At 42.1% G+C, this 20,568-nt stretch overlaps 1 long non-coding RNA gene across 1 annotated transcript; it reads right to left on the bottom strand.

The window, feature by feature from the left end:
- Positions 1-261: 261 nt before the first annotated feature.
- On the bottom strand, positions 262-18,598 carry LOC123649002. The gene is made up of 3 exons (XR_006738864.1): positions 18,576-18,598; positions 16,364-16,436; positions 262-275 (listed from the first exon to the last, which is right to left on the bottom strand). It is a non-coding gene; the product is annotated as an uncharacterized LOC123649002 (long non-coding RNA).
- Positions 18,599-20,568: the final 1,970 nt, after the last annotated feature.

Genomic DNA, 20,568 nt, shown 5'->3' with positions numbered 1-20,568 from the left:
GATTCCTTTCTTTTGCAATAGACAACATTTCCTAGAAAACAGATGGGAGTTTCAGTCTCTGAATAGGACTTTTGCCTCCAAGGAACAATCCCACTTGGATACTTTTCTGTCCAGTCATTGGTGAAAATGTGAGAAATTTGCAGAAGAACACATTCTGTAAGTCTACTATCAAAAGGAACGTCTCCCTTCAGTCAATCTCAGGACCTTCCATTGACTCCAAAGTTCCACACAGGAGAGTGTTCCTGGATGGGTCCACCCTAGACAGACGGAGGGAACTGAGGTAGACATAACACATTGGAATTGTCTGAATGGTTAATGTTTCTCCCCTACTACTTAGCAAAATTTTCTTCCAACCATTTAAATTGTTGTACTATTTATCACATTTGTTAGGTATCTTACAACTATGTTAACAGAGACTCTTCCAGCTGATCGATTTTAAATAAATCATACCTGCCTATGTAGTTGAAGAAGAAGCTCACATTCAAACGCCAGTTTCCCACTTAGAACACACAGGCTGGGGAATGTCCCTAGTCCTCTCTGCATGTTGTTGCCTGTCTTATGTTAGTGGTGTCTCCCATTAGAGGGCAAGCCATTTTGAGGGCAGGAACCCTTACGTAAAAGCACTAAAAGCCAGCATATAATGAGAGTTCACGGTATGTCTGACACTGGGCTATGACCTTCATGTGAAGTATCTCATTTAACCCTTAAAGAACCCTAAGAGTTAAAATTATTATTCTCCTCATTTTACAGATGGGGATACTGAGGTTTAGGGAGATTAAATAGACCACCCCAAAAATCTGATGCCAGAATCTGCACTCCAAAGTACTTAATTGCGCTAATTCTAGGAGGCATATTTTTTCCCATTTGAACGTCTCTGAAATTGTTGGCATATCTAAAACAAAAGGTTTATTACAGTTAAAAATGGCAGTGGTTTTCTTTCTTAACAGTGCATAAAGAAGTAAGAAGAATTCATACCTATGGCATCTTCATGTCTATGACCTTATGTAGCCTTCTGCTTGGTCATGTTTAATTCCCTCATAGGACCTGACCCCATCCTGGTACATAGCAGACATTCAATAATTCTTACATTTATATACATATATATATTTAAATATTACCAAGTAACACATATTAGAAGGTGCTAGGTGTCTAAAATATCCATTCTCCCCTACTTCCTTAGTCACCAAGCACTGATGTTTAGCTGGGGCCATATTTCCCAGCCTCCCTTGCAGTTCAGCATGGTCAGGTGATTAAGTTCTGGCCAATCAGAAGTAGGCAGAGGTGTTATGTGTGACTTCTGAAGCGTGTCCTTAGAGGAGGGAGCATATCCTTCTTCACCCTTCCTCCATCCTGCTGCCTGGAACATAGCAGTGATGGCTAAAGCAAAAACAGCTCTTTTGGACCATGTGCAAAAGGCTGCACCTTATGAAATTGTGGAGCCAAGAGCAAGCAGGTGCCTGAAGCCCTAATGACTTGGGATATCCCATACCAGCCATAAACTGCTTCCCTCTCAACTTTTTACATGAGAGACTGTATCTTGTGTGTTTAAACAAATTTAGGTTCTCTGTCATGTGCAGCGAGATGTAATCCTATCTGACACAGAAATTAGTACTGGAAGAAGTTGAACAGCTACATGACAACATTTAAAAATATTGCATTGTTTTAGCAGATGTGATCAAATAGTAGGCATTGAGGGTTCGAGCACTGAAGATTGGAAAGCTGATGGCATTTATTTTGCAGTGGCAAAACTCTGGGTCAAAATGAAACCCTCTGACCTTAAAAAGCAGTTCACTGACTGAGACTGCAATATGGGGAAAATGTAATGTTTGCTAGCTCCTTCCTGCCACCTTTAGCAAAATTACTCAAGGTAAGAGCTAATGAGTCTCCAAACGAACAGAGATGGAAGGAAACATCACTTGGCTGAGGGAGGCACTCTCTGCTTGTGGCCTCCCATACACGTCGACAGAAGACTCTTAATCTGAACTCTGGCAGGGTTGAAATGGTCAATATGTGTACCACAAACTGAGGAGGGATTTCACAGCTGCAGCAAAGCCATAGCCTTAGCAAGAGATAAGAATGGTGTCCTTGGAGTATTACTCAGCTATAAGAAATAATGGTGATATGGAGTCCCTTTTGTTCTCCTGGATAGAGTTGGAACCCATTCTATTAAGTGAAGTATCCCAAGAATGGAAAAACAAGCACCACATGTACTCACCAGCAAGTTGGTTTCCCTGATCATCACCTAAGTGCACATTTGGGAATAACACCAATTGGGTATCGGACTGAGGTGGAGGGTGGGGAGAGGGGATGGGGGTATAACTACATGATGAGTGCAATGCGCACTGTCTGGGGAATGGACACACTTGAAGTTCTGATTCAGGGGGATGGGCGGGACATGGGCAGTGTGTGTGGCCTGAACTTTTGTACCGCCATGATGATAAGCTGAAATAAAAAAAAAAAAAAAAGAATGGTGCCCTGACCTACAAATTTTATGAGCCTGCTAGCCAAAAAGAAAAGTAAAGGTGTTGCTTTTCCAAACAAATCCACTATTAAAGCCAGCATTAAGTTGGGTAGGAGGATAGGACAGGCAGAACAAAGAGCTTAGTAAGTTAAAGACCAGAGACTTCAGGGTTACATATGATCTCTCAGGGAAAAGGCAAGGGTGAGACAAGAGAAGTGCCCCAGGCACAAAATTTAAGAAGGTCTCATTCTCAGGCTCCGGCAAGGGCAGGCTGGCACCTGAGGAGTGTAACTCCTTAAAATTTGTGCTCTGGGCACCTCCTTTGCCTCAGCCTACTCCAGGCCCCGTCATCTCTAGAGAAGATATTTTATTGTATGTTTTCTACACATGGAACCGATCAGAAGGAAAATGACTAGAAGCCTTTTTGTGCTGCTAAAACAACCCCGGGCCTAACCTACAAAAACCAGTGATATATCAAGCCTCAAAGCAATGGGACTATACCAGCAGGACCTACGCCAGCCAGAAGGGCTGTGCAGTGCTCAGGTTGGCATTCTCTCCAGTGCCCACCTCAGTGTCAACATGGAGACAAATGAACAAGGAAGAACGAACCAGAGGCAAAGCCAGTGGGCACAATAAACACTGGGCAAGAGATATCCTCTCATGGAATAGATTCAGAGCTTCCAAAGGGGAGTTCAAATGTCCAAGGCAAGGAGTGCTCAAAAGTTCTGCCCAGCAGGATAAGGCAATTACTGTGGAACAATTACTACCCTTTGATTTCCATTCATTCTTTTTCTGAATAGGGCTTTTTATCACAATATGCACAATTATGCCTTTCTTACTCTACCATGGTATATTGGGTGAATATGGGGAAAGGAACCTACCTACATTGTTTAGTTTCTACGTTGCTATAACACACAGAGCTATATCTAGACCATCTACCAGCATCTAAAAAGATTTTCTAGTTATGGAGCTCAATGCAGTTATTGGATGATGTTATGGGTTAAATTGTGTCTTCCCCAGACAATTGAAGTCCTAATTCCCATTATCTCAGAATGTCACCTTATTTGGAAATAAGGTCATTGAAAATGTAATTAGTGAAGATGGGGTCATGCTGGTACAGGATGGGCCCCTAATTCAATATGACTGGTGTCCTTATAAAAAGGGGAAATTTAGACGCAGCCCACATGGAGAACACCATGGGAAGATGAAGGCAGAGCTCAGAGTGATGCTTCTACATGCCAACGAATGTCAAAGATCGCCAGCAAACCACTAGAAGTGATAAGAGACGCATGGAACAGATTCTTCCTCATTGCGCTCAGAAGGAACAAACCCTACCTACGTCATGATCTCAGACTTCTGGCCTCCAGAACCATAAGACAAATTTCTGTTGTTCAAGCCACTCAGTTTATGGTGGTTTGTTATGGCAGCCCAAGCAAATCAATACAGATGGTATTTGGAGGTTATCTGCTCTGAGGAGAAAGTATGTGTGTAAAGAAGGAATAGTTGAGTGACCAAAGGACAGACTGTAGCAAAAATTGTTAGTGTTTCTAGTGTTCATTTTCCCCTTCTTTCTTAGTAGTATAATCATTGATTTCGAGCTAAGTGCCTAGGTCTCTTTGCAACTAGGTGTGGCCATGTGACCACATTTTTGCTGATAAGATGGAAATGGAAGTCTTGTATATAACTTATGGGATGCGTTTTTAAAGAGAAGGATACATTCTTCCTTTTCAGATTTTTGTTTATTTGTTTGTTTGTTTTACTGCTGGCTGGAAGACATATGTAATAGGTGGAACATAAGCAGCCATCTTGGACCATGAGGTGAAAACTACATTCTAAGTGTGGTAGAAGAACCTAATATAAGGACCCTGGGTCCCTAACAACTATGAGAAGCCCATTCTGAAAAGCCTTTCTCTCAATTTTTCCAACAGTATGGAGGGAAAATTACTGTCTTCTGTTTAAGCCATAATTAGGATTTTCTATCACTAAGAGTTCAATTGTAGCAGAGAAAGTAATCATTAGTCATCACCCATTCTCCACTTCCTCCTTTTAGCAATAAAAGCTCTGAAAGTTTAGCCCAGTTAGAGACTGACCCTTGCAGCTAATAGTGTCCACATGACTATGTCTGGGCAACAATGGAATATGAGCAGAAGTGACATGTGCAATCCCTAAGGCATACATCTAAACCGTTGCTCACATACCCCCCGGTCTCCTCTCCCCCACTTTCTAGGAGTAGTGAGTCGGCTTTGACCATGTGACTAGGGCCAGCACCCTTGGAGAGGGTGGCACAAGAAGAGAGAAGGAACCTGGGTCTATGGATTACCCTGACAGTAGATCTGTCTACACGTGAACTTTTATGTGACAGAGTAATAAGCTTCGCGACACTGAATTTTCAGACCTCTTTGTTTAGGCAACTTAGCCACTGCCCTAATACATGATTTCAGTCTTAAGAGATACAACTTCAAAGCCAATATTTGCAAATCCACTATAAACTTTGCCTTAAAATCATGATGGGATTGAGGCTTTTTAGAGAAATGACCTGAAGAGCAGGGTTTTCTGGAACTTCTCACCACATCTTCAATTGGCTCCAAGTAACCTAGGAGAACACGACTTCTAGAGACCCTCCCGAGTCCTGGGACTAATCTTTAGCCTTGTGGTCTAATCTGATCTCTAGATCAAGCCTGAATCTAGATTTATGGGCCACAATGGAGCTCCCCTGTGTGCCTGCCCTTTCAGGGTGATACCAGTTCTCCATTTCCAGGGGCCAAGCTGGCCTGTGATCTGGGTGTCAAAGCCAGAATAAGCCCAGTAGCTTATAATACTAGCTTGTTAGCTGACAGAAGGGCAACTAGTGTATAGTCACATTTGTAATTCAGACTGTAGGAAATGTAATATACACCATGCAGCTCAAACTAAAAGGACAAAATAACTGGGTGACATGTTGTCTGATAGATCAAATGGGCTTGTCACCTGTGCATGATTGGTCTGCATCTGCTCCCTTTCTGAAGCAATGGAGGTGACATCAACTGTAGTCCTTTCTATCACCAGTTACTCAGCCCCCATGTAACTCCCGCCCGGGCAGAGAGCCCACACCAATCAACATTTTCAGCTCCCTAACACCATCTTGTCAAATAGGCTCGAGCAGATGAATTAGTCTGTTCCAGAATCTTTTCTGGCCCCACAAAACTTCCCAGATGCCCCACTGTCTCTTCCCTTATAAGCCACTGATGACAGCTTTGGTATAATCTATGTAACTTTGCTCTTGTAAAGAAAGCTAGATTGAAAATTCAAGTGCAATATAAATGTAATGAGAATGACCTGAAGTGCCTCTCATTTACATATCATAAAAATGTCTGAGGGACAAACAAGAATCATTCTAACTAATCTTTAAAATGATATTGCAATGTCTATTTGGAGTAAGGTAGTAATTGCAATCATTTCGAGTTGAAGCCAAGACATAAATATCCCGTGGTGCCACAGTGTAAATCTGCCATGACTATGGGCAGTTCATGTTCCAGCCCTAGGTGATAAGGCTTTAAAAGCATGCAGTGCACACATACCCGGCACCTCCAAATTATCTGGCTAAATTCACATTTGTAGAGGTTGTTTTTAGGTGAAATTTCTGCCAAAACTTAAAGACGGACAAATAATTTGACCAAAGGAAAAAAGTGAAGAGAAACACAGTCCCTGAGGGGAATATGAAAGGATTCAATCTCATTAATATAAACCTAAATTACCTACTAGGCATACCTCGAATGCATGTGGCGGATTAAAAAACATTGTAGACCTCTGTGCCTTGTATCACATTCTTGCGTCATTATTTGAAGTTCCCCCTTGCTTCCTTCCTGGCTTAGTTTTTGAGACTTGCAGTCTTCATCTCTCTTATTACAGGTTCCCCTTCATCCTTTAATTGGTAACTTCTTACAACCCACCAACACCATCCCATCTCTTCCTGTCCCCCCAAGAGTAAGTACACTACACCTTTGGATCCTGACATACGATATTTTTCCTGCCACATCTTCCCTGCTACCTACAAGACAGACTCATTCCACCGTTGTTGAGACAGTCACTAATCCTTAAGAGACACACAGTGGAGTTCCCAAGACATTGCCATATATTCAGATTAGATGAAATAAATCTCCGTCTGTATGCCTTCATCAAAGGAGTCCAAAACTGCCTGGTGTCTGAATGCAAATACAGGTTGAACATTCCTAATCTGAAAATTCAAAATCCAAAATACTTCCAAATTTGAAACTTTTTCAGTGCTGGCCTGATGCCGCAAGTGGAAAATTCCATCCCTGACCTCATGTGACAGGTCATGGTCAAAACACAGGCACACAATACACAGTTTATTCACTGTCCCCTAGGGAAAAAAGATAGTCCCAGCCCCCTTCAGTTGCAATATATCTTTTCCATGCACACCCAGATTCCCCCACGCAAGCACACCCACAAAGAGTAATAAAATGGCACGTGTACAGGCCAGATGCACCAATGTCAGGTTCCCCATAATGCCCCATATGGGGCCAAGACTTACATACATTACTCACTATGGTTTTTTGCTTCTTTTCTGCCCTGTGGCATAACTATATTGTTGAAAATGTCAGAGAGGTCTACAGATATCTTTACAGGTAACAGTGACAAGAAAAAGAAAATGCATTTATGTTTATAGCACGGAAAGTCAAGCTGTTGAAGAAACTAGACAGTAGCGTAAGTGTGAAACGCCTTGCAAAAGAGTATAGTATTGGAATTGCTACCATATATAACCTAAAGAAACAGAGGGATAAACTATTGAAGTTCTATGCTGAAAGTGATAAACAGAAATTAATGAAAAGTTTTAAAAAATCAAAAATAAAGCTAATAATGATGATCTCAATTGCATATTGTAGCTTTGTCAATGTTGCAGTGAACACAAGCCCCTACTGGTATGCTGTCATGGAATAAGCAAAGGTGGATCACAATGAACTGGAAATTAAAGGGAACTAAGAATTTCAACAAGCTGGATGCAGAATTTTTAGAAAAGACACCATTAAACTTTTAAAGATTTGCGATGACAAAGCATCTGCTGATCATGAATCAGCAAACAAATTCATTGAAATTTTCCCAAAGTCATCGCTGATGAAAATAACACCAGAACAAGTTAATAATGCTGATGAAACATCATTGTTTTGGCATTATTGCCCCAGAAAGATACTGCTACAGTTGATGAGACAGCCTCTACAGGAATCAAGGATGCCAAGGGCAGAATAACTGTGCTGGGATGTGCTAATGCCGCAGGCATGCATTAGTGTAAACTTGCTGTGATAGGCAAAATCTTGCATCCTCAGTGTTTTCAAAGTGTGAATTTATTACTAGTCCATTATTATGCTAACAAAAAGGCATAGATCACCAGGGGCATCTTTTCTAACTGGTTTCACAAACATTTGGTACCAGTGGCTCATACTGCAGGGAAGCTGGACTGGAGGACGGCTGCAAGCTTTTGTTAGTCCTGGACAACTGTTATGCTCATCCTCCAGCTGAAATTCTCATCAAAAATGTTTATGCCGTGTACTTTCCCCCAAATGTGACTTCATTCATTCAGCCATGAGATCAGGCTATCCTTAGATCAAGAAGAGTAAATATAAAAACACTTTTTTGAATCACATCCTAGCACCAGTGAACAGGGGCATGGGTGTGGAAGGTTTGCAAAAGGAGTTAGCAAGAAGGATGCCATATACACTGTTGCCAGAGCTTGAAATACAGTGACTAGAGACACAGTTGTGCTTGCCTGGCACAACGTCTGGACTGTGACTATGTTCAGTGATGATGACAAAAATGGTGGTGACTTTGAAGGATTCCATATGTCAAGTGAGAAAAAAATGATGTCTGACTTCCTTACATATGCAAAAAAATACCTTCAAAGTCCATCAGTAAGCTGGAAGAAATGGATATCAAAGAAATTTTTAACATTGTTAATGAGGTTCCACTTGTTCAATCACTGACTGATGGTGAAACTGCCAGAATGGTTCTGAATCAAGGTGATCATGTTAATAATGATGATGACAACGACATTGTTAACACTGCAGAAAAAGTGCCTGTGGATGACATAGTGAAAATGTGTGGTGGGCTTATTGGAGGACCAGAGCAGCGTGCATTCAACCCAGAACAAGGAATTGTGGCAGTTTATAAAATCAAAGAGAGACTTCTAAGACAAAAACCATTGTTAATGAGGCTGATGACTCTGGAGGAAACATTTTAAAAAGCCATCCAGCAGAACACCTCCTCATCCCTACAGAACCCCCTGCCTGGTTCCCCAACTGCTCCTGATGTTTATTCTCAACTAAAAGGTAACAGTGTATAGGAGCCTTTTAATCAAAACACAGCATAGTAGGTGGAGACTGAAAGCCTGTCGTCGTTTGGTGTGGTTGTTGTTTAACAGGTGATACGGGTATTCTGGTGATGCTACTGTGCTGCTTAGTTACCCTGAACACATTATTTTTTCACTATATTAATGGTATGTTATATTTTTTACTGCTAAGTACTTACGTGTGAATAAGTGTAAGAAAATGATTGCTTCTCAGTAGCATATAAATTCAGAGTCAGCAATGGCGGTGATGCCAAACAACCACAGATGGGTGTCTGACACAGTGACACCTTTGGTTTCTGATGGTTCAATGTGCACAAACTTGGTTTTGTGCAAAAAAATTATTTAAAATATTGTATAAAACTACCTTCAGCCTATGTGTATAAGGTTTATATGAAACATAAATAAATGTCATGTTTACACTTGGGTCCTTATCCCCAAGATATTTCATTATATTTATGCAAATATTCCAAAATTCAAAAAAAAAAATCTGAGATCTGAAACACTTCTGGTCCCAGGCATTTTGGATAAGGGATACTCAACCCGTATAAACAACTCCCCTGTCACCTATGAGACTTGAAAGCCAAAGGGCAGAAGCTACCAAAACCCACTGACATTTAAGTTCAACCTACAGGGCAGCTGGAGTGAACTGAGGACTCGAGGCTGCCCTAGAAGTGGCAACCACATTTGGAACCCCTGTAGCTGCCCAGAGTTCCGGGTGAAGTTTCCTCCAGTGACACCAAGAACACATGCTGAAGTCTCCACCCAGGATCCAGTAGGGTTTTGTATTAGTCAGGGCTCCCCAGAGAGACAAAACCAATTGATATATGTACATGAAGAGAGATTTATTTTAAGAAATTGGCCCATCCAATTGTGAGGGCTGGCAAGTCCAAATTTTGTAGGCCAGGCCAGCAGGTTGGAAATTTTAGCAGGGTCGATGTTGTAGTCCTGAGTCTAAAGGCAGTCTGGAGGCACAGTTCCTTTTCTCTGGGGAGACCTCAGTCTTTTCTCTGCAGGCCTTCATAGGCTGGATGAAGGTCACCACATTATGCAGGGAAATCTGCTTTACACAGAGTCTACTGATTAAATATTAATCACATTTTAAAAATACCTTCTAGGTTCATGTTTAACTAAACAACAGGGCACCATACATAGCCTAGCCAAGTTGACACACATGGATCCCAAGAAGCCTGCCTCCCCCTCAGGATGCTCTAGGCAGTATCCCTTATTCTCTGGGTCACCTTACCTAGGAGCTGATCTATCCTCCGTAAGTACAAATTCACCTCCCATGATCCCAACCCAAACATCGGTGAAGGATTCCAAAGTTCCAGACCTCCTTAGTTACCCTAGATCCCAGGGCCAGGCCTCTCCTCTCTAGAGCACAACATCCCACCCCGTCTGAACATGGAAAGCTGGGTGCTCACCCCGCACCCTGGCATAGATCGTAACAGAAGCCCCTGGCCTTCCCACTGTCTGGGTGAGAAAATTGAACTGAATGATCCGTACAGTCACAAAATCCACCTTCTGGATTATACCGGTTGTGTGCCTTGGACATTCAAACAAGACAATCTTAAGCATTTATAGATCACCCAGAATCCCCTAGATTGATATGTTACTTAAAAGTTAGGCATGTTTAGTAGTTCAACATTTATACTTACCAGGAAATGTGTTCATTTAATCTCTAAGCTTACTCCTGGTTTCAGAAATAAAGCCTTCCCCTACTGTTTTTGATAAGAGAAATTACAGCAGTGAGAAAATACAGATATCAGAAGATACACCCAAACTCAAAAGCCATGTGAAATGGATCCCTGAAACCACAATTCGTGAGGCAAAAAATAGCAAAAACAAAACCAAAGGAAAAGCGCAGGAAGCACTCACTTCTCTAGAGTTTGCATCACTGGTAAACACAGAGGCTTCATGAAGAGCTCTGGAGGCTAAGGGAGCAGAATGTCACTCAACATAGTCCAAAAACAAAATACAAACAGCAGCATCACCACAAGGGATTAAATTTTCCAAATACTTATTCATTTTCTAGCAAGGCAATTGTGAGCAACTGTATCATCATAAAATGCGTTACTGCAGATCCCAGTAGCACTATAGAAATTAAATTAGTTCCTCTATTCTTAGTACAATAGATTATTCAAATTGTGATAGACGGCTACAGACAGTGCCCAAAGAGCCTTGCATTAAACAGGGAAGTGGCCATGATGTCTGCTTCATGCTGGTCTGTTCCCTTCCCTAAGCGGGAAGCTGAGCAGCATGAGCAAGCTGAATATAAACGCCTTGTTACCATTGTTGGTAATTAACATTTACTGAGCATCAAGGGAACACTAAGTGCCAAGCAGAACCTGAAGTTGCCCAGTGGACTCTCAGTCTAATTTCAGCCCCAGGATGTCACAAAATTTCATAGCAGGAGGGTTCAGACTTGCCCCATCAGACTGAGAATTGCCTGATTGCACAACAGGAAAAGGAAGTAGCCAGAACAGAACTTGAAAGAGGAAAGTAGATCTTTTGAAATGTTGTCACTTCTGTCCTTCACCCATTGACCTCTTTTGTTAGGACTTTTGCAAAAGAATAGATCATTATTTACAGAAATGGTGCACAGCATGGTAAAGACCTAGAAATTATTACAGATTGCTACTAGTTGAATAGAGAAGATTTTGATTTTTGATGAAAGTAAAAGTTATTCATCATTCGAATTGTAGAAAACAAAAATAGCCCTGGTTGCTACATTTTGAACTTGAAATACAAAGGAAATTTCCTTATTACAAATAGGAAATTTGATTCTTGCTTTATAGTGGGCCTGAGTCAAAAATTCCTGATATACTAGCCAGTTGACTTTAAACAATTCACTTAATTTTTGTGTCTCAGTCTTCTCATTTGTAAAGTGGAGATAACGATGAAATTAATCTCAAAAAGTTGTCATGAGGATTAAGTGAAGGAGCCTACGTAAAACTGCTTTGCATAGTACTTAGCATATAGTAGCTGCTCCATAACGTTAATTGTAATTATAATGTGAGAGCACTTTGCAAACTGTCAGGTATAACACAAATGCAGGTTATTACAATGCCCTTATAGAACATGAGTGGTTACAGAACCAGCCGTAATTGCTTCCAAATAACACAGTTTTTTTTTCTGTAAACAGATCCACTTGACAAAACATGTCATGTCATGGTGAGTTTCCTGTCTGGCTAGAGGGGCTGACATAACAAGGAGACGCCCTCCAATGCCAGGAGAGTGGTGAAGAAAAAGGCACAGGTTCCAAACTCCCTCCATTTTAACTGAGCCGAAGAGCCTTATCCCCTGGAATGTCATTCTGTTTCTGGTACATTCACAATTTTAATTTTGCAATGCAGATTAACCCTTAACATTTTTGCGGAGGAGTCAACTGACAGAAAGGATAACTCCAGGCAGCATTAGCTATGTGGGAACTTACCATGAAATTTCAAGTTACAATGTACTCACCAACCCTCACCTTTCTTTCCCCTTTCCCTCCTCTATCACACACTCAAATGGAGTTCTGGATCAGACTACAGCAACTCAAATGCTGTGTGACTTTGAGAAGGTTACCTCACTTCTCTGTGCCTAATTTCCTGATCTGTAAAATGTAGATAATAGAAATGCTTATATCAAAAGATTTTTGTTAGGATTAAATATGATATATGGAAAACAATTAGGGGATCAATAAGCATTAGCTGTCAGAATCACCATCATCAATATCATCACCATCATCCTTATCATCACCATCACTTTCATCAGCATCATTATCATTACACATGCTCTTCACTCCTCTAGGAGAATTTGCCCACAAGTTTGACAGTCCATCATCTTCTCTGTGAAATTTCCAAATCCTCCTTCATGACCACCAGCAACACCAAGTGACAGAATAAGAGCACAGGTGTGGATGGGCCACAAATGCACTGCACAAGAGGCCTGAATTAGAATAATTAACGGCATGAAAAGAGAGGCCTCCTGCTGGTGTTGAGTGGGGAATTAAATATATTAATAATATCCTTGAGGTCTCTGTGGATTAGCACAAAAGAATATTCTTCAGGAATGACTCCTCTGAGCTTGAGACCCAACCACCTGGTTTTACAAATGAGAAAAGCAGGGCCCAGAGGTAAATGACCTGCCCGGGGAGTTAGTATCAGAGACAAGAACCCAGGACTCCCGATGTATAGCCCAGTGCTCTTTCATGAGTTCCTGGCTTGCTGATGAGTTGTGCAAACTCGGATCCAGGCTTAGAGGCCAGGGAAAGGCAAGGTCAAGGCTGAGCCTCGCCCGTCAGGGACTATCCCAGTTGCATACATCAATAAGCTGATATTGTTCCCTTCCCTTCCTTATTTCCTTCTTGGTCGGTCCTCTTCCTCTCCTAGGTCACAGTCAGCCTTGTAACAAGATGCAGCACTAACGTGGCTCTAGCAACAAAACGCAGGTCTCCGGGGTCAAAGCCCTTCTCCTGACCCCCTCCTCTCTCCCTCACGCACCTGTGCTTCCTCTCTGTTCTGGTTTTCTCTATTTTAGCCTCTTTGACCGTGAGCCCAGTAGACTCCCCCTTGGAGCCCTTATTTTCCCACTTCTCTTCCCTCTACCCTCTCACCTTTGCCCTCACCCTCTCATGAAACGCCCTCTCCCCCTGATCCCACCCATGTCACCTGACTATCCCACACTCCCCTTGTCAATCTCGATTCCAGCATCCCTAGCTGAACATCTCCCACCCACTGCCCAGGCGGGACTCAGGCACCTCCCTTCCTGGGTCCCAAATGTGTATCTCTACCCCGCATCCTGACACACACCACACTTCCTACATTTCTACTTTCACGGTACCTAGAGCTCTTTGAGGCCAATGGCCATCTGCTTTCCGATCCCTCATGGACAGCACCGTGCCTGGCCCAATACGAGATTCTCAACAAATGTTTTTTGGATGAATGTAACACAAGTAAAAATATCCAAGCTATTCCATCTAGCTAACTGTCATCGTTGCATGTTAGTGACTTAAAACCCTTTCACAAGTTCCTTAAATGATGAAATAAACAACTGTTCTGTTTTCTGTTCTTCAGATTCCAGTTTCCATACCTCCTCTCATTAGACTCCTTTCTCTTTCTTCTTTTATTCCATCCATAATGCACAATTTCAAAATTAATCTCTCAAGGAGTTAAAAGAGACGTGTGGTCACAGGGGTTGCATGAATTGCTGAATCGTTGACTGAACAGAAAGTACAATTCTTGCAATGACAGATATGCCAAACTAAGGGTAAGGACATCTCATTGCATACAACATACGTGCTGCAGCTGCCAGAAGGTGCACTTGGACACTACACACCCACACTCACAAGCACTCACCCAGGTGGCACTGTGGGCCGCCCAAGAAGCATACCAGGTCCCCCGGTACATTCCTTCTGTGCTTTCACACCTTTTTTTTTTTTCTTTTCTTTTCTTTTTTTTTTTTTTTTTGAGACAGAGTCTCACTCTGTTGCCCGGGCTAGAGTGAGTGCCGTGGCGTCAGCCTAGCTCACAGTAACCTCAAACTCCTGGGCTCAAGCGATCCTCCTGCCTCAGCCTCCCGTCTCACTTTCTTTTTTCTCCTCAAGTCTCCAGCTCGACCCATCCATTCTCACCATGACCTTGGTGACTATTTAATAGTCACCGTGACCTTGCTTACTGTTTAATATTTCATGGAAAGATAGAAACCACCCCAAGCAGAACTCCCACAAGCTTGCACCTCCACACGTGACCCTACCCATTTGCATCTGCACCTTTAAACTCTACTTCCCTCCTGGAAAAAGGCTAACGCTTCCACCTGAGTGCTGGATCCCAGCCCTGCTTGTCTCCTCAAGGACATTTCTTCAGTTATTCCCTCCTCTCTCCAGTAACATCACATTTGTCTTCTATGCTGGATCTTTTCCATCAAAACAAAATATGCGTTTTCCCTCTCACCTTAAAAACAAAAACAAAAACAAAAAAACCCTCTCAGATTTCTCTACATTTTCACATTCCCTTTCCAGCAAGATTGCTCAGGAGCTCTGATGAGCAGTGTGACCAACTCAGCTCTTCTTAATGTCTCTTAAATCCACTCCAGTCACACTTTGACCCTCAAAATGCCACGGAGCTCTCCGATGCCCTGCACACTGCTGAAGCTGCAGTCAAATCTCTGTCTTCATCTTGCTGACATTTCAGCAGCATTTGAGACAGATCGTAACCACCTTCTTTTAGCACCTCTCTCTCTGACGTTTTCTCCTATCTGTCTGGACATTCTGTCCTGGTCTTCTTTTCTGCCTCCTCTCTATCTCCCAAATCTCTAAATGTTGGAGTATCTCAAGATCAACCCTGAATTCTCTTCTCTATTTATATTCACAATCCCTTGGTAATCTCACCTCAGTTTATAGCTTAAAATGCCATTTTCATGCTGGTGACTTCCAAAGATGTCAAATAGGTATATTAAACTTATCTAAAACTGAACTCTCTGTATGTACCCCAAACTAGAGCCTGCGACGGTTAATTGCAATTCAAATCTTTCAGCCGCTCAGGCCACTCTTGGAGTCCTCTTTAGCTCCCTTTTCCCTTATACCCCACATCAGCTCCGTCAGCAAATTCTATTGGCTCCATTTATCTTTTTTACTTCATCAGCATCTTTTATTATTATTAAAGAGCTCTAAGCCTCACACCGCTACAGGAACTCAAATCGAGCCACAAATGCTATCCAGTACCAAAGATACTGAATGATCTTGAGGGTTAAAAAAAAATCCCCCAAAATACACAAGACCCCAAGAATGAGCTACACCTCTTCTGACCCTCACACCTTCCTCATTCCCTGCCTCCCTTGATGCCTCTGCCCTGCTGCCACTTCAGCTAATCATATTTTTTAACTTTTCATTTTGAAATAATTACAGATTCACAGGAAGTTGCAAAGATAGCACAGAGAAGTCCCCTGTATCTGTCACTCATGTTCCTCCCATGGTTACATCTTACCTATTTATAGCACAATATCAAAACCTGGAAATTGACACTCTGTGTGTGGAGTTCTGTGTCATTTAATCATATGTGTGGATTCATGTAACCACCACCGCGATCAAGGTACAGAACTAGCCCATCGCCAAGGGGACTCCCTCGTGCTACCCCTTTGTGGTCATGTCCACCTCCCCCCACATCCCTGATCCCTGCCAACATTTTTTCTATCCCAATAATTTTGTCATTTCCGTTGTGTCATATCAATGGAAACATAAAGTATGTGAGGTTTTGAGGTAGGCTTTTTTCCCACTCAGTGTGATCCCATTGAGATCCGTAGAAGTTATTGGAAGAAAATTTTGGTTATTTCCAGTTTGGAGCTATTACAAATAAAACTGCTATGAATAATTCTGTGCATGTTTTTCTGAGGGCCTAAGTTTTCATTTCTCTAAGTGCCCAGGAGTGTGACTGCTAAGTTGTGTGGTAAATGTGTGTTTAGTTTCATTTGGTTTATTTGTTTGTTTCTAGAAAGCTCCAATCCCACCATTTCTCACCACCAGGCCAGCACCCTGGTCCAAGTCGCTGTCCTCCCTCCCCTGGATTGCTGTGACAGCACCTTACCTGGTGTCTCTCCTCTGACCCTTGTTCTCTCCCTACTCCTTCAGTCTATTTTCAATCCAGTGCCAGAGTGATCCTGGCAAAATGAAAATCAAATTGTGTTATTCCTCTGCCCGAGACCGTATCATAGCTTCCCATCTCACCCTGAGTAAAGCCAAATTCCTTCCCATGGCCCAGAAGGACATCTAGAATTTGACGCTTCCCTATTCTCTGACTCTATATCCAATTATTCTCCCCATCACTAACTCCTCTCCAGCTACTCTCCTTGCTCCACTCTACATATGCTAGGCATCCTCTTGTCTCTGAGACTTTGCAATTGCTGTTCCCTCTGCCTGTGATACTCTGCCCACATAGCTCATTTCCACACTCTTTCAGGCCTTCATAATTTCCCTCTCAGTGAGGATTTTCTAGTCACCCTCTCATGCTACCAATCTTTTCTGCTTTCTTTAGTATATTATCACCATCCATCATGTCACATTCTTTACTTATCTTGGCTATTATCTCACTCCCTTTCACTAGAATGCAAGCACTTTGAAGGCAGGAATTCGTGTCTGTTTTGTTCACTGCTAAATCTCCAGTGACAGGAACAATTCTTGGCCATAATAGATGATCATTAAATATGTTTTAGCTGAATGGATAGATAGCTAAATAAACAATTTAACTGGAAAAATATAATTGCCAATATTTCATATTTGTTCACAATGTCCCTGTGTGGAAGGACATTCAGAACACAATGAAACAGAGGCCAGACAAAGCACTAAAAGTATTTAAACAAGTTCATGGAAAATAATGAAAATGAGCACTTCAGTAGTCTGCTGGGCCACCTGGCTAGAATCCTTGCATCTCTGCATCACCAGAACAAAACTCTGGAGCGGCCCCAATTCTGAAAGTTCACATCAGAACAGAGTTCAGAAAGCTAAACAGGAAGCCACAAGCTTATTTCCTGATAACCTGGAGAACAGGCTACGTACAATTTACAGCCCCACTTTGGTTGTCAATCAACACAGAAAGACAGAATTCTTCACTCCTGCTATTAACTACCTTCAAAGCCTAGACAAATAAAATTCTAACTTATTACCCACTGCATTCCACTTTTGAACCAACGTTATGCTTGGTGAGAGATAGAATTTAGCCAAAAACAATAAGCAAGCAGTTTATAGTAGGTATAAGAACGTTCAAAGCCAAGGAGAGCTTGTTTATAGACTAACAGGTACCAGTACGTGGCATAGACACACTAGAAAGAAAAGTCTTTTATAGGCTAATTTATATTTTACTTACTAATATCAGTTGCTATTTTTTGAGTGCTTACTATGAAAATAGCTGGCAGTTATATAGCACATACTACGTGCCAGAAACTATTCTAAGCACTTTCCACATATGAACTCAATCAATCTCTCCACCCCTGCCCCCACCATCAAACAACACTATGTGGTAGATGCTATAGCAGGCCACAGGCTACAGAGAATTGTTGTATTGTGTCCAAAGACACGCAGCTAAAGAGTGAGGCCCCCCGACTCACACCCAGGCAGCCCGGCTCCGAAGTGGGTGCTCTTCATTCTGCCTCTCCACAATGTGCTAACGTCTGTGCTACAGTATGTTCCCCTCATCATTTTATTAAATGATGAAACTGAGGCTTAGAGAGGTAAAATAACTAGCCTGGGAACTGGTAGACGGGGTTTCAAACTGAGGTCTGCCTGACTCTAAAAGCCCATTGTCAAGGCCCCTTCTCTTTGTGTCCACTCCCTTCTCTCTCTGCCACGCTGCTGGTGGGAGGACAGGTCACTGTCCACTGGCTGCCCGTCCTCGCTGCTCCTCACCCCAGCCCAGGAGGCTCCCTGCCCACTGATTCACCTCTCCTTTCTGCCTCCTTCCAAAAACCTTTTCCTCACTTATGTAGGGAACAAAATGGGCTTAGTCTATTACTAAGCTGTCCTTTGACTAAAGTATGCTATTTAACTCAACTGAAGTTTTCATTGGTCAGTCTTTGGCCCTAAGATAAGAATCTCAGAGAGCATTATGAAAATATTTTTTAATAACAGATCTCTTTCTGATAGACTATGAATCAATCACACCCCCTGCACTCTTGGCTTTGCCTATGAGCAAAGCTGGCTAAAACCAAACTAGGCCACGTACTACCCGTGTGATCTCCAACAAGTCCTATAGCCTCTCTGTACCACAGTTTCCCATCTGCAAAAGGAAATAGGAATATACCTACCTCTTGGGATGTAGAGGGATGCATTGAGCCATCTACAGAAAGCAGTGCAGAGAAAGTTCCCAGCACAAGGCAAAAGCAATGTAAATTCTTACTATTATCATTCTTATTTCCTCCACCCTCCCCACTCTCCCCAGCCCCATCACTGTCCTGACATAGAATGAGGAAACAGGCTCTCTTCCCTCCTCCATTCCCAATCTCCTCTCAATCCAGAAATACTTTCTGCCCACCAGTTTTCCAGAAAGCTTGTTTTCTGCCTCATGGAGTGGAGAATTGGGTTGCTGTAACAATACTTGCAATTTGTATAGTGTTTTTCTTCCTTAAAAAACCTTTACGCCACCAGCATTTCCTTCCATGAGACCAACCACAGAAAGGCTCTTTTAAGGAAAATTTTTTGAAAGAATTGTCATGGGCCTCATTTTCGGGAATGGCCAAACTGGTTAAAGTCTGCTTACCATGAGAAATGTTCAGAAACTATCACAAAACAAGAACTTCCACGGTCCAAGAAAATGCACTTTGTTCAAATGCAAAAAAAACAACAAGAAAAAAACAAAAACAAAACTAGCTATTTTGCATTTATCAACATTGGAGGGTAAATTTGCATTATTCTGCATGCTTTGTATGTGGTTTCTTAGGCTTCTTCTAAAAGAAATTTAAGAAAAGGAAAAGGGAACAGTGCAATTAAAAAAAAAAAAAGCATCTTTTGCATATATAACTTCTGCCATGGCGATTTAGGGGAAATAGACTCCTAAGCAATGTTATCCCATCTCATTGAACAATCCACACTGACCATTTTCACCTCACTTGATGGAAATTTCTTCATTTCCTTCTACTTTTTCAGGCGACTATTAATGTTCCTCATTCAGAGTATATTTCCCAAGCCACGGGAATTTTCAATTATTCATGTTGAACTCTTTACTCACTTTGTGCACTGGGAAAAGTTTAATAACATGTAGGCAGGAACCCTGTGCTGCTCCCTACGACTTCAAAAACACCTGAATGCATGTTTCCATAATAATACAAAGGTAACTCACAATACTGCAGCACGTGTGGCAACTTCAAATGAAAGGATGATTACTGAGGGAATTACAGAAGAAACAGGTAAGTGGTGAAGTACCTGCATAGTCAGAGGTACAGGAGTTCTCCTGGACAGGACAGCCTAAGACAGTCTGCTTCCTCCAAGCATGAGGACAAGACTCTCGTCCTCTGAGTCCAGGAATCTGTGTCTGGCCAAATGACTCTCCTTAACAGTTTGATTAAAAGATCAGTCAGTTTTTGTTCCCACACACCTTTCCTTTCCAGTGTCTGGCCTCCATCTGATATAAGAGACATTGGGCCACATAGTGCTGGGGGCCCTGTGATCCTGCCCCACAAGAGAGACACGCTTAGCTGATGGTCCATCCTAGACAACAAGCCATCAGGGTCTGGCTGGAGCCACAGCCTCCTCACTGTCAATGACTCTTGCACACGCCTTCAACTGTTCCTTCTGTCTGTTCTGAGCAGACTGCCCTCCTTTAGCTCACAGTGCAGCAATTGTTTTGACATCTTGTTATCACACATCCTGTTCACAGGCACAGATAAGAAGAGCTGTGTCCAAATAAGCACAGTGCTATTGCATTTTCTTCATTAGATCAGTGATTAAGTTATCTAGTTATGGGTATCCTTAAGCTCATGGTGGCCAGATTTATACAACCAAGCAAGATTTGTGGTGCTGGTTGAATCCACAGAAACACTAAATTTAAGCTTTGCATTTTATCCCTTTAGCTCTCCTTGGTTCCAACGGCTCTCTTTGAAGTTAGTGTTCTATAGCTTATATGATGAACACATTATTTTATTAACACCAGAGCCATGGTTTTAATCTATTCATTTGTCAGTTAATGTCACACAGTTCCATGATCACAGACTGGACTAGTCCAAGTCAGTTGTCTCAGCAATGACTCTAGGCTACCAAAAAGAACAACTTAAGAAAATGTGGCTAGGTCAGCATAAATTCACC

The sequence above is a fragment of the Lemur catta genome, chromosome 13, assembly GCF_020740605.2.
Source record: "Lemur catta isolate mLemCat1 chromosome 13, mLemCat1.pri, whole genome shotgun sequence".
NCBI lineage: Eukaryota > Metazoa > Chordata > Mammalia > Primates > Lemuridae > Lemur > Lemur catta.
This window is presented reverse-complemented; position numbering and strand designations above follow the sequence as displayed.